Raw genomic sequence first — 16,574 nt, 5'->3', positions numbered from 1 at the left:
GGATACATGGAGTTTTAAGAGTAAAGACATTCATTTGTGATGTCATTGCTTATACAACAAATATTATGAACAGCCTAAATGGGGCTGGTTAAGGAAACTAGTAAACCTACACACCGTGTCGTTATTTTAAGAATTTATGTTGCAGATTTATTTCAGGGCAATAACATATGCTCATGATGTTTCAAATTTTAAAAAAGCACGTTATAAAATAATATTTATAATATTGTGCCATTTTTGAAAAACAAAATAAAACAAAAATAATTTACAGAAAACATGAATGAAAGCAAACACAGCAAACGTCTATCAGTGGTTTTGCTTCTGGAGGATGAGACTACAGGTAATTCTCTACCATTTCCATAAGGCCATGTATGACTTTGTAATGACAAAATCATTATGATGAGCTCTGTTTTTCACATGATACGTGGGCTAAAAAATAGTTAATATTGTTATTCTATAAGTTCAATATAAAAGTCGAATATCTTAAAAGAAGAGAATACCAACAGACTAATAAGAGGAAAAGAGAAGTAAGGGCATAATTAGAGAACCCACAGAGGGAGAAATGTAAGTGGCTCTAAAACATAGAAAATATATTCGGCCTCAGTCATTAAAAGCAGAGTTAAGATAACAATGATATTCCATTTTTCATCTCCCAGATTGGCAAAGGACACAACATTTTGGTAATGTGCTATGCCGGTAAGAGTATAACTAACGTAAATCCTTTATGAGGATTTAGGAATGCAAATTGGCTTCACATCACCACAGTGCATTTCTGCAGGGTATATCAAAATCACAAATATGCATACACTTTGACCCATCAATTCTTCTCATCATTTACCATACAAATAAATTACATAGTGCATGAAAACATTCCTTTCTACTCTGCTTCAAGTAGCCAATGTTTGGGGTCTAATTTGGGTTAAATGAAAATATCCCTCCCAATGGAATCTCAGGTAACCCCCCCTTTTTTAATAGAAAGACAAATCTATGTAATGATGTAAAGATAGTTTCAGATATATCAGGTGGAAAAAAAGTGAAGTATAGTATGTATACTATGTTCTCATTCCTGTAAAAAAAAATGAGTGGTATTAAAAAATGTGTGCTTTTATTTGCATAAGACATCCTTGGACGGGTGCACTAGGACCTAGAAACAATGGCTGTCCTCTAGACAGGATTCAGGGGTAATGGGTGGTGGGAGATTTCATTCTCACTGCATATCCTTACACTATTTGAATTATTGACTATATTTGTATATCATACTTTGTATAACCGCTTATTTATGTGTTTAGTTAATAGTTATTTTAAAAGTTACCAGCTATGGGGGAGATCCAATTCTCACTGCATATCCTCATATACTATTTGAATTACTTACTATATTTGTATATCATATTTTATTTATGCATTCAGTTAGTTAATAGTTATTTAAAAAATTATTAGCTATTGGGGTGCCTGGGTTGGTCAGTCGGTTGAGCTTCCAACTTCAGCTCAGGTCATGATCTCGCAGTTCGTGAGTTCGAGCCCCGCAATGGGCTCTGTGTGGACAGCTCAGAGCCTGGAGCCTGCTTCAGATTCTGTGTCTCCCTCTCTCTGCCCCTTCCCGGCTCATGCTCTGTCTCTCTCTCTCAAAAAAATGAATAAACGTTAAAAAAATTATAAAAAATTATCAGCTATGGAGAAGAAGCAATGTGACAGAGAAAAATTCTTAATAGGCTGTCGCCTGGGCTTTGCATCTGGAATCAGCTGCTTTTTCCCTGTGGGACATTAGGCAAGCACCTTCCCTTCTCTGGACCATCCTCACTTTTCCTAAGGAGAATCATAAAGTTCTCTTTTCGCTCTGGGTATTCTGAGCTTTTAGTTGTTTCCAAAACACACACATATTTGTTTTCAAATATCATACAAAATAACAGGTGTCTCAGCTACTGGAATTACAAACACACCCTGTCCTCTGTTGCTCACTTACAAGGCTCTTGGGAAACTCTATCTCAATCAACACTTTTCTGAATACTATTTTATATGCAAAGCTGTATTTTAAGTGCTAAGAATACAGGAATTAACATGACATGCCCCATCTATATTGAATTCAGTAGAAGACTGAGCCATTGAATACCAACTAAATGCCAGGGGCTGGATGAAGCTTTTTAAAAATAACTGTACCTTGTAATAGTCATATCAACCCAGCCCCCCTGTAGACACTATTAGCATCGTCATCTTTCAGATGAACAGATGGCAACTAAGATGGGTAATTCACTCACAGGCAAAGGTCGCCCAGTTAGGAAGTCATGGGATTAAGAATTCAAACCCAGGTTTGCATGACGACACCAAAGCCTGAACTACTTTTTACCACTGTTCCAGCCTATTTCACCTGATTTGGTGTGTGAGGAAGACAAAGAAACACATGCTTAAACAGCAATGCACTAGGCACTGCAAGAAACCCTCCAAGTAGGTCAGATGGAGAAGTGCATGAAACTGGTATTCAGGAAGTATATGGCTCTTGTCAAATTGGATGTTTGTAATTTCTTCCCATAGATCAAATGAATTGGTAGAATTGTCAGTTTCCCAAATAAACCTTCATGGTGAGATGAACTCGGTCTGACATAGGTGACTTGGTACTATGATGGAGAGGCTTTTTCCTGGATGCCAGAGGAATTCTCTATCAGGCTTCAGTGTCAGGAAGATGCTGATCTAACCCAAATCTAGAATTTAGCAGCTCTGTAACACTGGTCAGGGGCTTAACTCCTCTGAGCCTCAGGTTCCTACTTGGCAAAATGCAGAAGAAATGAACAAATGGGAGGAACAATATACATGGAAATAGATATGAAGCCCTTAGCAAAAAGTAGACATTCAATAAACAGAAATCATGTATAAATTCTCATACAGGCTGGGAGGTACTCAAATAATGCAGGACTGCAGGGGCAACCTACTTCAACAGAAATGGAATCATTCCTGAAATATATAATTTGTTTTCTAAAAGTCAGTAGCAGAGAGTTTTGTTTGAGAAGCATCTGCTATAAAGATTCTAGCCTGAGAATTTCTCCCACATCACTCTGACTGATCACTTACACCTCTAGTTATGTGGACCATGGGTGATTCTGATCCTCATCTTATAACCTCTCCACCCATTTTTCTTCCCAATGCGCAAAGAACCTTGGTCATTAACCAGTGGCTGATGTGTTTGTTAAGGATCTTGGGCTATATCTTCCTAGGCATGAAAGGTGGTACTGAGGTTAATGCTTGCCTCCACCCTAGGTTGCCAAGGGGTTTTCCTGTCAAAATCATAAGCAATCCTAAAAAGGTGGAAGTGGAGGTCACCTGAAAGAGAGAGAGAGAGAGAGAGAGAGAGAAATGCCAAGTCTCGAAGAAAAGCTGATCATTAAAAAATGAATTCCCTTCTTGAGTATACAAAATGTCCTGTGAAAAAGTGGTTCGTGTCTAGAAATTTTATGTCTATATTCAATATGCTGCATTTCAAGCAGCATTTCTGCTTTGATCCTTTGAGCTCCTTTAATACATCAGATGGGTTTTTAATACCCATAGGAATATATAAACTCTTTCCAAGCTAAACAAATGGAGGGCAAGCTGGAGAGTTAATAAACACACATCTATAGGGTTTTGGCAACTTGCTAAGCCACTTCAGGTGCAGCACCGGGCAGCCCAAGGGAGGAACACAGACTGCTCTTTGAGGTGGGGATGGTGGGCGTCACAGCACAAACAGCCATTGGGATGGAGACAATGCACCGCAGAAATGCAGCTCGAAAACGTCAATGGTGTGGACACAGCTCTGCACTCCTCCATTCCCCATGCAAATAAACATTCTAAAAATACTCCTTGGCTATGCTGGTCTCCTACCCTCCGGCATGGAAGAGGAAAGCCTCACTGTGTTGTGAGCCCAGCCAAACTTACATATGCTCCCACCCCGCTTTCCCACACATTAAGAAATGCACAAATGGGAAATTGTGAGACTCATTCATGTCAGGTAGAGACCTGCCTACTCATTACAGACATGCGCCCCTCTCATTTTGCATCACGGACTAGGGAGGGAAAACAGTAATTTACAACATTTCCTGTACTAAAACCTCTCCAAATACTGATTATCAAAGGGCAAGTAAAGATAGCAACATCTACACAACCACCATTCTATCTGGAACCTCAAAGTTGTAATCGTCCTTGTGTTTGCAATAGGGCACCTTTCTTCCTTTGAGCATCTGAGAAAGAATCCGTGAAGTCCGGTCTCCACTAAAGTACCTCATTGAGTTGAGATCCAGAAGAACTGGTAGGAAATTCAACCAGAGGTTTTAATCCCAATTATTCTAATGCCTCCGGGACATATTTTCATCTTCCGGCACTATTTCAACAATTCAAAATACAGCTCCCACGATAAGCATTTACCTCCCTTTCCCCTTTTTTAAAGTTTAAAGCCAGCATGTTTTTAGCAACGACACACACACAGCACTAACTAGGTTGTTGACTGTAAGAGCCAGTATTGAATTATTCAAACCTGGCACCATACCCATAATATGAAAAGAAGGCGGCCCTTTATTAAGGGTAAGGGAGGAGTGGCACATTCTCAACATTAGATGACCAAGGGTTGAGAAGCTTCTAGATTGCATATTCATGTTTTAAATCTTTTGTGTTGGAAAGGAATTGCTTTTAGGATCCAGAAGTTATTCCTACCACCTTTCTGAGCTGTAGAACAGGAAGCAAGAACCTAGCAAGGAGGAGGTGGCTGGCTTTCCTCCACCACAGCTGGGGTGTGACACTGTAAAATTCAAAGGGACACAGCTCTGTATATTACCAGCCAACATGGCAAGGTGTAAGTGAGTAAATGACACCAAGGGAAAATTTGGAGAAAAAAAAATGCACCACTCTCAATCTCCAAAGGGAAGAATTTGACCTTTGGTGTTAATCTCATTGTAGAATGGAAAGTTGTCTTGTTTAGAAGTGAACTAAGCCCGTTGGAAAGGGCCAATGATTATTTCATGGGAAATTGAATCACATTTATTTACACATTTTAAACAAGATTGAGTACAGTAGTTTGGCAAGAATCTATAGAGCAGGAGATACAAAAATATTTCAACAAATTAGTGTATGCTTGCAAATTAAGTGGTTAAAACTGTTACATTTTAACGCCTACAAATTACATTATTCATGACACTAATGTACTCCCACTGGCAAAGTCTGTGTCCAATTTGTGTAATGAAGTATCTGATCACTATTGAATATGTGTAGTCCTTAATTTCCAAAAATCTTTTTTTTTTTTTTTTTTACGAACCAAGAGCTCAAGTAGATCCAAGAAGTGGCAAAAATCCAAGATCCACTTTATCTAGGACAGTCTCATTGGAGCAAAAACCTCACCAACTACTTTTCCTGATTGAAACTATTAGTTTTACCTTCTGGGCTAAGAAATCTGGAAGAAGAGCCTGACTGGAGTTCTGTGGTTTTCCTACATCCCTGTCAACACAGATGGGTTTGTGGATTGTGCTCCATAAAAATATCTCCCATTTATGCAGCATTTACTCTGTGCTGGGCACTGTGCTAACTATGAGGGTTATACTTTTTTTTTTTTAACCCACACAGAGATCCTATGAGGCAGGTCCTTGGGGAGATGAGCAGAGCCCAGAACATTTAAATAACTGATTAAAATCTTTGCATGATTAAGTGTGATAGCCCAGACTGTAGTCCAGCCCCAGAGCCCAGTCTCTTAGCCTTGACTCAGGAAGGCACCGTGTCCCCATTGTGCAATGGATCCATTTTACAGGTCGTTTCCAGAAGGCCCACTGGTAAGAACACCTGCAGGGCATTCGCTGGGAACAGTCTGAAGACTTGCGGTAAAACGCCCACCCAGTGTGAGACCCCAACAGGAAATTGGAGAAGTTTGCAGGAAAATGGAATCCCTGAACGATGGTTCTCTGAACTGGAGCCCACGAAACATGTCAACGCAGCTTCGAGACCAATTACTTTCTTTCAGTTTAGCGGACAAATGAAAGGCTCATGGGGAGAAGTGATGAGAGAAGGAAAAGTGTAGCCACAGCTTTCGGGGCTTCCAAGAAGATGAGCAAAGCTTGCGTTCTGATCCCAAAGTGAAACTGATGGCAACATAATTTTTATGAAAAGCGATGAGTGATACGACCCCCCCCCCAAAAAAAGGACATCCGCACACATTTATACACACACACACACACACACACACACACACACACAACAAAAAAAAATCTAATTTGCCTTAAAAAATGAATATCTTGCCAGCATTGTAACGTGACAAGGTTTTTAAAGCTCAGGCGTTGTATGCATTACACATGTTCCCCTTTACTCTTGATTAATTATTTTTCTTAACAGGCTAGAAGTAGTTAATTTAGCCATTGATTTTCATTCCAAGTGGATCCCCGTCTCAGCAAAGGCTGGGAGGGTATCAAGAAGGAGAGAAACGTATTGGAAAATAGTAAAACATTACATTCTCTTTAGATCCCCAATTTCGTTCAACTTGTTGACAGTCACAAATGCCCAGAAAATATGGGCTGAGTTGTTTTCGATTGCTGTTTGAATAACAGATTAATTTAATAATCAGTGGGATATTGAATGACGAAAATTATTGGTTAACGCAGCCAAACCACCAACCCTAATGACATTCTTATGTAAATTCTTATTTTCTTTTAGGCTCCTGCATTCTTAATAAACCCTATATTTTTGAAAATCCTTTTTTAAACATTGCATACTGTCCTTCTGTTATACTATAGCTGTCTATGGCATTGACGGCTAGATGTCCACTTCCAGAGTTGCCAATTTGAAGGTTTCTATGTAGAGCAACTGAGTCACCTCTTGATGTATTTTCCATATAAAACCATCGAGTGATTCTGGAAACAGGCACAAAAACAGGGTTAGGAGCAGTCGGTCTTCAAAGATTACCGGAGACCAGAAAGACTTGGACGATACGTCCAGAACCACCTGACATGGTTTCCTGAGTTCTAGCAACATGTTTAAGCAGCAAGGACATCTGATTGCTTCTAAGAGATGGGCAGATTGTTGGTGACAGTCCACAGCAACATGCAGCATGAGGCATGTTCCCGTGGGAAGCGCACAGTTCCCTGGGATCGCTACTCTATGGTTTGCCATTGCTTGTGGAGGAAAGTAATCGCTGCCTTGAGAAGGGTTTGTAATGGACACAGTTTTGTATGTTCCATTGCGGGAGGCGAGATGTTTTTCTTTGAAAAAGATCTTAGTGCGTAATTTCTGAAATGCTATAATTTTCACCAAACTCCGTTTCCAACTCACTCCTGGCCAAAGGCTGCAGAATTGTGTTATTTTTGAATGTCACTGCCCCTGACCTGAAGTTACCTACAAAGTTGGTCAAGAATTAGTAATTGTCTTAGAGAACCAGTCCTGTAGAATCTCACTCTTTCCAGGCAGAGGTTGACAAATTTCTACAGGAATTAAATGTAAAGCAGACGTGTGAATTCAGCTTCCTGGTTGACAGCAAACGTGTAGGCCATTGTCCTGAAATATCTACCAGCTGTCACCAAGGGAAAAATGACAAAATAACATTATTTTTCTCCTTAACATATTTCATTCCAAGAAGACGAAGATAATTTAAAATGTAAGTTGTTATCTTCATATATACTTTGAGAAATACTCAGATATATCTTCTAACAAATTTCCTTTCATAAGATGGGGAAAGGAAAGAGGGAAAGGGATATGCAAAAGATAATAAAAGACTCGGTCCTTCAAGAGCATCTGAGACTATTGTCATGAGCCTGTTTTGTATGATATGAGAGTTATAGGATGATTTTTGGATTAGAAAAAAAAATAGTCACAGATTGGTTTCTCACTCAACTAGTTACCCCAGCTGATCTGTCGATTTCTAACCCTTAAAAAGAGGAGGAGATGGAGGAGGGGATACAAATGGGTTTTTTGCTCTATCAGGACCAGAGTCGGTATGGGTGTGTGTGCTGTGCAGGGGAATGGTGGGCAGCATGGTCCTTCTGAATCATGACTTCCTGCCCAAAGAGATCACCACTGCCACTCTTATTGCTGGCATTTTTCCCATCCCTCCTCACCTTCAGCTCTCTGTTCCAGCTTCCCTGAACTTCTAACAATCTGTGAACAGACTACTATTCCTCTTATCTACACATGGCTCTTCCCTCTGCCTGGATGTTCTTACCTACTGACTCCTTTGTATCCCGGTGGTCTGACAATAAATGCCACTGCTTCTAAGGAAGCCTGTCTTGACCACCCCAAGCCTCCCTTCTGTGCTTCCATGCGACATATACTCGATAATCCTAGCCCTAAGCATGGAGTGTTGACATTGCCTAGTTACCCATCTGTAAACTCCATGAGGGCAGGAATTGTGTGTGCCTCATTTGCTTCTGGTCCCCAACAATGTGGCCCAGTATCTAGGACAGAACCAACAATAAAGAAATGCACGCTGAAGTCCTGGGCTATATATTTTTTCCCCTAAGGCCTTATTTTGTTCTCTAAGCTGATTCCTTAGAAACTCCCCTCAAGGTCACTAATCCGTCAGCCCTCCTATCTTATGAACTGATTGCCATCTCCCAAGTTAGACGTGAGAAACAAGTAAAAGCAATCACTGACGTTAGAACTCAAGACAGTGGTTGTCATATGGTAAAAAGGAGGCTGCACCCAGCAGGGGCAGGAAGGGGTCCTCCAAGGGGCTTGCAATGTTCATTCACTTCTCAGCCTGAGTGCTGCTTAAGTTAATTAATCTGGTTTGTACACTTTTCTGTATGTGCTACACATCAATAAAAAGTTTAATAAGAAAGAAAGGGAAAGCACAAGTCCCCATTCTGGTCCCTCAGAGAGAGAGAGACAGAGAGAGAGAGAGAGAGAGAGACAGAGAGATCTTTCTTAAGCAGGCTTCATGCCCAGCATAGAGCCCAAGACAGCGCTTGAACTCACCACCCTGGATCAAGACCTGAGCCAAAACCAAGAGTCAGATGCTTAACAGACTGAGCTGCCCAGGTGCCCCTACTTTAATCTTAATCAAACGGCATTTGTATTTTTGGCTTTTAATTACAAGTCAATAAGGAAAAACATTGCTTGCCTTAGCAATCATCTATCTTGGTTCTATTTGTTTTCTCATTTAGAATGGAAATGAGAAACCTAAGTTAGTGCACTAAATCTGATTGCCTATCATGCACTAAGAGATGCTGGCCGCCAACTGAATCTGGAGTTAACAACTACTAAGAATATAATATCCCTCTGGTCAAAAAGGTTTGTAGTCATTATAAAGTCAGTGGAGTCTACTTCACAGAGCCACAGTGCCATGACTTGTCAATAATCCTTACTTAAGTCATACATGAACTTTGGCCATCAGAGGTATATATATGTTGTACCTTTTTCTACAGGAGTTCTACAGTAGTGAAGTGATGTTAGACTATAAAAAGGAAACCCCACATTTTAACAGAATAGCTAACGGGGATTAAAATCTTTGCATACAGTTAGTATAGCATTATGCTAGTATTAAATGTGGCCGTTTATTGAGAACTTACTCTGTCCCAGGCACCATGCTAAATTTACAACATAAATTTTCTCACTTAATTCTTTAAAAAAATGTTTTTGTAATGTTTATTCTTTCTTGAGAGACAGAGACAGAGCGTGAGTAGGGAAGGAGCAGACAGAGAGGGAGACACAGAATCGGAAACAGGGTCCAGGCTCAGAGCTGTCAGCACAGAGCCCGACGCAGGGCTCGAACTCACTGACTGTGAGATCATAACCTGAGCCGAAGTCAGATGCTCAAATTACTAAGTCACCAAGGTGCCTCTTCTCACTTAATTCTTATAAGGCTGTGATATGCTTACTATTACTATCCCCCAAATTACCCAGGAAGAAGCTGAGTTTCAGAGAGTTTAGGTTTTTGCTCACGGTCACACAGCTAGTGATTACGGGAGTTAGGACTCACACTCTGAGCTCCCTGATTGCACAGCTCCTGTGCTAAACTGCTATACGTCCAGGGTTTCTTGTGGAGGCTCCAGAAAGTCCTCAGTCCGAACAGTGAACTGGAACATGGTGGATTAAGCCAATATGGAAGCCATTCTCTTTTAAACACAGAGACATGCTGTATGAAACAGTTAAACAATACAAGCATGTTTAAATACAAAAGAATTTACAAGACAAGATACCAAAGGCCAACTTGTACATTTATAACTAAGTATAAAAAAGCAGATAATCTGGTGCTTCTGGGGTCTGAACAGGAAAAACAGTATTAGCATGAGAAATCAAACTTTAAGCCGAAACTACATGCTGCCTAGGAAAAATATTTACTGTAATTATATGATGCAGAAACTCCTAAACACAAAAACTTACGTAACGAGAATTCACAGGCAGTCAATACTAACAGGATGCGTGATTAAAGTCCAACTGTAAATCTACTGTGAAGGGAGACTCGAGCTCTATTCTGTTCCCACAAAAATAATAATTAATAGTAAAAATCAGTCCATGGTCAAAGATGACAGAATACATGAGCAAATTATCTACCAGGAAAGAAAGAAGACACAAGCGACAAGGAAATTGGTGCCCTGCCCCCAACACCAAATTTAAAGTGCAAAAACAAACTTAAAAAGTCTTTATAATTAGGTACAGAAAATTCAAGAATAACACTCTTACATCTTATTAAAAATACACAGATATTTTAAAGTTCACTTTCTTAGCGACTTTAAAGCATATGAGAATACACAGATTTTTAAAAGAAACAAATAAAACATCGAGAAATAAGGAGAAAGACATCCACATCAAAAACTCAATGGACTCTAAGCGGTGGACTAGACACAATCAGAAGGAAATCAGTGAACTGAAGTTTAAGGAAATTACTCAGAATAAAGTATTTAAGCACACAGAAGTAAATTTCTATCTAGACACATGATGGTGAAACTTCGGAATATCAAAGAGAAGCCCTTTAAAAGCCCTCTGAGGGGGGAAACACCAGAACACCTATAGAGGTGCAAAGCTAACACTCAGGACACAATGGAACAGTATCTTTAAAATATTTCAATTTAGATAGCATGGAGTTAAATGATCACTGCAGAATATATAGCACATAAAGCATTTCAGACAAAGAATGAGATAATTTACCACTCCTAGATCATTCCTGAAAAGAATTTCTAAAGTACTGTAAAACAAGAAGCATGGTTTTTAAAAAATAGGGAGTAAACAAATTGGCAAACATCTCATTTACTACAGGCAATAATAACAACATATTTGGTGGGTTAAAAACACAACATAGTTAAAATGTTAGGAAATATAACAAGAAAGAGATGGGAGTTAATCCAAGTTAGAGATTTAAGAGTTTGTTCTGGAGGAAGGAAGAGACCCTGAAATATGTACCAAGGTTATGGATAAATATCACAAGAAAAGAGTGTGTAACTTACACGCCAGTAAGGGAAAAATGGAATAGAGAAAACTCAATAGATCCAAATAAAGGCGAAAGAAGAAAGAGAGAGAAAGAAAAAAGAAAGAAAGATAAAGAAAGGAAGGAAGAGGAAGAAAGGAGGGAAGAGGAAGAAAGGAAGGAAGGAAGGAATAAAGACAAAGAAAGACGAAGGAAGAAAGAAAAGAAAAGAAAGAAAGAAAGAAAGAAAGAAAGAAAGAAAATGCATGGGGATAGAAAGCCTATAAAATGATGGTAGAAATAAATTCAAACTTAGCAGGAAGTATAATAAATCATAGTATTAAATTTCCAATAGTAGAGATAATAAAAATGCCAAATCCAGCTCTATTCTATTTATAAGACAACATCCTAATGCAAAATGACAAAAAAGAAAGAAAGAAAGAAAGAAAGAAAGAAAGAAAGGGGGGTGGGAAAGAAGGAAGGGAAGTTGCAAATGGAGGGAAGGGAGAAAACATGCCTAGGAAATATTACCAAACAAAGAAACACTGTACTTGTGCTATCAGCAAACAAAATAGACATTACTTTCCCATAGAGTGGGTGATCACATAGTGATCATAGCAATGATTTACCAGTCTTGAACAGGGATGTCCATGATAATAGCCTCCAAATATAAAAAGCAAAGTAAAATGAATGACATGAAGGAGAGTAAAAATCCATAAGCCTGGGGGGAGCCTGATATCTAAAACAGAACAACAACAGTTTTGAAGCACAGTTAACACACTTGACCCAATGGATCTATGTTAATCCCTGTCCTGAGCTATCAGAGAATGAAACTTGCTTTCAAAAACACGAGGACAAGTGCTAGAAATCAAAGCAAGTCTCTGCACAGACTGAAAACCATGTGTTATACAGACTGCAATGTCATTTAATCAGAGATCAATAAAAAAAAGATAGTTTCAAAACCCATATATTAGGAAATCTTAAAACACTATTTAAAAATTTACAGATCAAAAATATGGTAAATATTAGAAAATTATCCCAGCTGAATAATGAAAGCCCTATATAAATTGAAATGCAGAGAGAAATTATACATATATATATATATATATATATTATATGTATACGAATGGAGCTGCAAAAGCTACACATCAAACACAATATGATAGAAAATAAAAAAAAAAACAGAATAAATCCCAAAAACACAGAAGAAGGATAATAATACAGATAAAAAGCAAATAAATGAAATAGAAAGTCAAAGAAACAATAGAGAAAATCTAACAAGCTAGATGATAGTTCTTTGAAAAGAGAAAAAAAACAAACATCTCTATTAGTAAGAAGAGGGGAAGGAAGAAATGATGGCAGGAGGGAGTTAGGGAGGGAGGGAGAGAGACAGAGGGAGAGGGTGGAAGAAAAACAGAGGAAGAGGGAGATAGAAAGGGAAGGAGAGGGAGGGAGAGTGAAAGAGAGGGAGAGGGAGGGAGGTGTATGGAGGGGAAAGGAGGGGAAAAGAAAAGGAGGGGGGAAGGAGGGGGTGTTGAGAAGAGGAGCTGTGGGGGGGTATAAGAGAGAAGAGAAGGGAAGGGAGAGAGATTGATTTAAAAGAGGGCAAAATCACAAATACGGCAGCATTTTTAATCAAAAAAGAACACTATTAACAAATGCATGCAATAAACGTGAAGAGTGGTATGAAATAGGCAATTTTCTAAGAAATATAATTACCAAAATTGTTTCAAGAAGAAACAGAAATTCCAAAGAGATAGCTAAGCACTGAAGAAACTAATTCAGTAGTTGAGAATTTACTCACACAGAAAAGCAATCAAAAAACCTATCAGTCGTTCATAGTTTTATGGGTAAATTTTACCAAACCTAAAAGAAGCAGATAATTTAATCTTACACAAAATGTTTAAGATCCGAGTAATTTTGTGACAATAAAATGACCTTAATAGCAAAGCCTAATGACAGTATATGAAAGGAAAAGTATAACCCAATCTTCTTTTTGAGCACAGATGCAAAAGATTAATATGACATGAACAAATGGACCTAGCAAGATAGTTTTTGTTTTTGTTTTTTTGTAATCATGACCATGAAAGACCACCCCGGGAAAGAAAGCATGTTTTCACACTAGATAAGCCATCTACCATTGAAGATACTACAGGGGTGCCTGGGTGGCTCAGTTGGTTAAGCATCAGACTTTTGACTTCTGCTCAGGTCATCATTTCACCATCGTGAGATTGAGCCCCATGTTGGGGTCTACCTGGAATTCTCTCTCTCCCTTTCTTTCTTTCCCTGCTTCACTCATGCTCTCTTTCTCAAAATAAATGAATAAACATAAAAACGATATTTATAGTATATACGATATATTTCACAGTTTAATTTTTTAAAACATTTTTATTATTGTAACTCAACATCTTAAAATTATTTTGGTAATGGATGTAGAAAAATGTTTTGATAAAATTAATATCCATTCTTTTTTTTTAAATTTATTTATTTTTGAGAGAGAGAGAAACAGAGTATGAGCAGGGGATGTGAAGAGAGAGAGGTAGACACAGAATCTGAAGTAGGCTCTAGGCTCTGAGCTGTCAGCACAGAGCCTGATGCGGGGCTCGAACCCACAGACCATGAGATCATGACCTGAGCCGAAGTCAGATGCTTAATCAACTGCGCCACCCAGGTGCCCCAACCTCCATTAAAGTTCCAAACAATAGCAATGAGAGCAACAAACACCCCTGAAGAGGTTTTCTTTAACTTAATAAATGGTTAACTACCAAAAATCTAAAGCAATTCAGGAAATGGATAACTGTTATGGTTGCATAACATTGCAAACATATTTAATGCTCTTGGACTGTGCACTTAAAAACAGTTACAATGGGGGTGCCTGGCTGGCTCAGTCAGGGGAGCATGGGACTCTTCATCTTAGGCTGGTGAGTTCAATCCCCACATGGCTACAGAGATCACTTAACAAACAAAGAAACTTAAAAAGAAAATCACCATCAAAATCTCTTTAACAGTTACAATGGTAAGTTTAATAGTATTAATATTTTACTACAATCTAGAAAACCCAATAGCATACCATATGATATTACTTACATGTGGAATCCAACCAAAAAAATAAATCAACAAAACAAAATAAAACTCATAGATGAAGAGAACAGATTGGTGGTTGCCAGAGGGAAAGAGGGTGGAGGGGAATGAAATGGGTGCAGGGAATTGAGAAGTATGAACTTTCAGCACTAAAATAAGTAAGTCATGAGAATGTAATGTACATCATGGGGAATACAATCAATGACATTGTATTAACTTTGTAAGGTGACATATGGGGGCTAGCTTTATTGTGGTGACTATTTCATAATGTTTACACATGCTGAATTGCTAGGTAGTACACCTGAAACTAATATGATATTGTGAGTTATACCTCAATAAAAAAAAAAAAAAAAAAAAAAAAACATAGCAAACATCATAGTTAACACGGAATTATTAGAAGAAATTCCTTTTAATTTTTTTAATGTTTAGTTTTATTTTTGACAGAGAGACAGAGCATGAGCAGGGGAGGGGCAGAGAGAGAGGGAGACACAGAATCCGAAGCAGGCTCCAGGCTCTGAGCTGTCAGCACAGAGCCCAACGCGGGGCTCGAACTCACACTGCAAGATCATGACCTGAGCTGAAGTTGGACGCTCAACCGACTGAGCCACCCAGGTGCCCCAAGAAGAAATTCCTTTAATTGAGGAACAAGATACAGTTGTCTACTTTCACTGCTTCTAGTCAACAATCCTAGTTACTTCTAGGCAACAAAACAGTAAGTATGGAGGTTAGAAAGGAACATTTTCACAAATGATGTTAGTGTGTATGAAAAAAAAGTCCAAGAGAAGCCACACACAAACTATTAAATCTAAAAGAGCATTTAGCAAATGGATACAAGATATTCAACATACAGAAATCAGTGATGTTCTCATATTCTAGCAATTACCAATTAGAAAAGGTAGTTTTAAATGTATGCCATTTCTGCTAGAAGGGAAAACTATAAGCTTTCAAATTATAAATCTAACATAAAATTATAAAACTGTATTAGAAGACCTGTAACTAAGGAGACATACTTAGTTTATAAATGAAAAGTTCCAAGATTATAAAAGATAGCAATTATTTTCAAATTAATCTATAACTTACAGCAATTTTAATCAAAATCATAGCATAATTCATAGAAATTAACAAGCTGATTACAAAATTAATATGAAAGAGTAAAGAGACAAGAATAGCCAAGACAACTTAGAAGACTACATGGAAAAGGTATTTGCTCTCTTAAATATCAAGTCATACTATAAGCTATAATAATTAAAGAGATACGGTGTTGGCATCATTACTGACAAATCATAAAACCTAGAAACAGATCTGTGTAGAACTAATCCTATGACACAGGTGCCATAATAAATCAATTAGGAAAAAAAAAAAAAAAGACCATTCAGTAAGTAGTGCCGGTCAACGGGGCAACTATATTGAAAAAGATGAAATTAGACACTGCCTTATGCCACACACACAAATAAATTCCAGAGGGATTCAAGTCCTAACTGTGAAAATCAACACCTTGAAGTGTTCAGAATAAAAATACATGAGAACACCATTATGATAGGAGGGCAGTGACTAATTTCTTAAGGCACAAAACACACAGATCATAGAACAGAAGAATAAATTAGACATGAAAATAAAAGTAAAAGAAAATGTCTATGCATCTAAAGACATTATAAAAAGTGAAGAGTCAGATGAAGGAAAAGGAAAACACACATATAAAGCATACAACTGCAAAGAAATCGTATCCAAAACATATGACACCCAAATCAGTAAGAAAAGATTCACCACCCAATAGACAACTGCCAACAGGAATGAAGGGGTAAGAAACTCAGATGATCAATAAAACCATTAAAAAAGGCCCAAACTCAGTAGCAATCAGGGAAATGCCTAGTAAGCTACCAAATTTCATTCCCCATACATCAGATTCTGGTGAATCCTGAAGATTTCGTGCCTTCAGGAAAGACATCTAAGGATCTTTTTCCAATAGATAGCCGAAACGGACAAATGTCAACCGGGAAAACACCATCAGGACTTTTTCCAACCAATGACAAACCTGACTAAAAATCGTATATATTCTAGGATGCATTCACAAGCACTCTGAATGCTTCCCAGATTCTAAATGATCTCTCTAACAAAGCCAAATGATGTTTCCTCCAAGCTGGTGGAAACGCTTCCTCACACA

General features: G+C 38.3%; 1 protein-coding gene across 1 annotated transcript in view; it reads right to left on the bottom strand.

Annotated features, from left to right (window-relative positions):
• The window catches only part of CACNA2D3 (calcium voltage-gated channel auxiliary subunit alpha2delta 3), an 860,086-nt gene that overhangs the window by 33,825 nt on the left and 809,687 nt on the right, over positions 1-16,574 (bottom strand). The window lies entirely within an intron of this gene.

This window comes from Panthera onca, chromosome A2, assembly GCF_046562875.1.
Source record: "Panthera onca isolate mPanOnc1 chromosome A2, mPanOnc1 haplotype 2, whole genome shotgun sequence".
Lineage (NCBI taxonomy): Eukaryota > Metazoa > Chordata > Mammalia > Carnivora > Felidae > Panthera > Panthera onca.
This window is presented reverse-complemented; position numbering and strand designations above follow the sequence as displayed.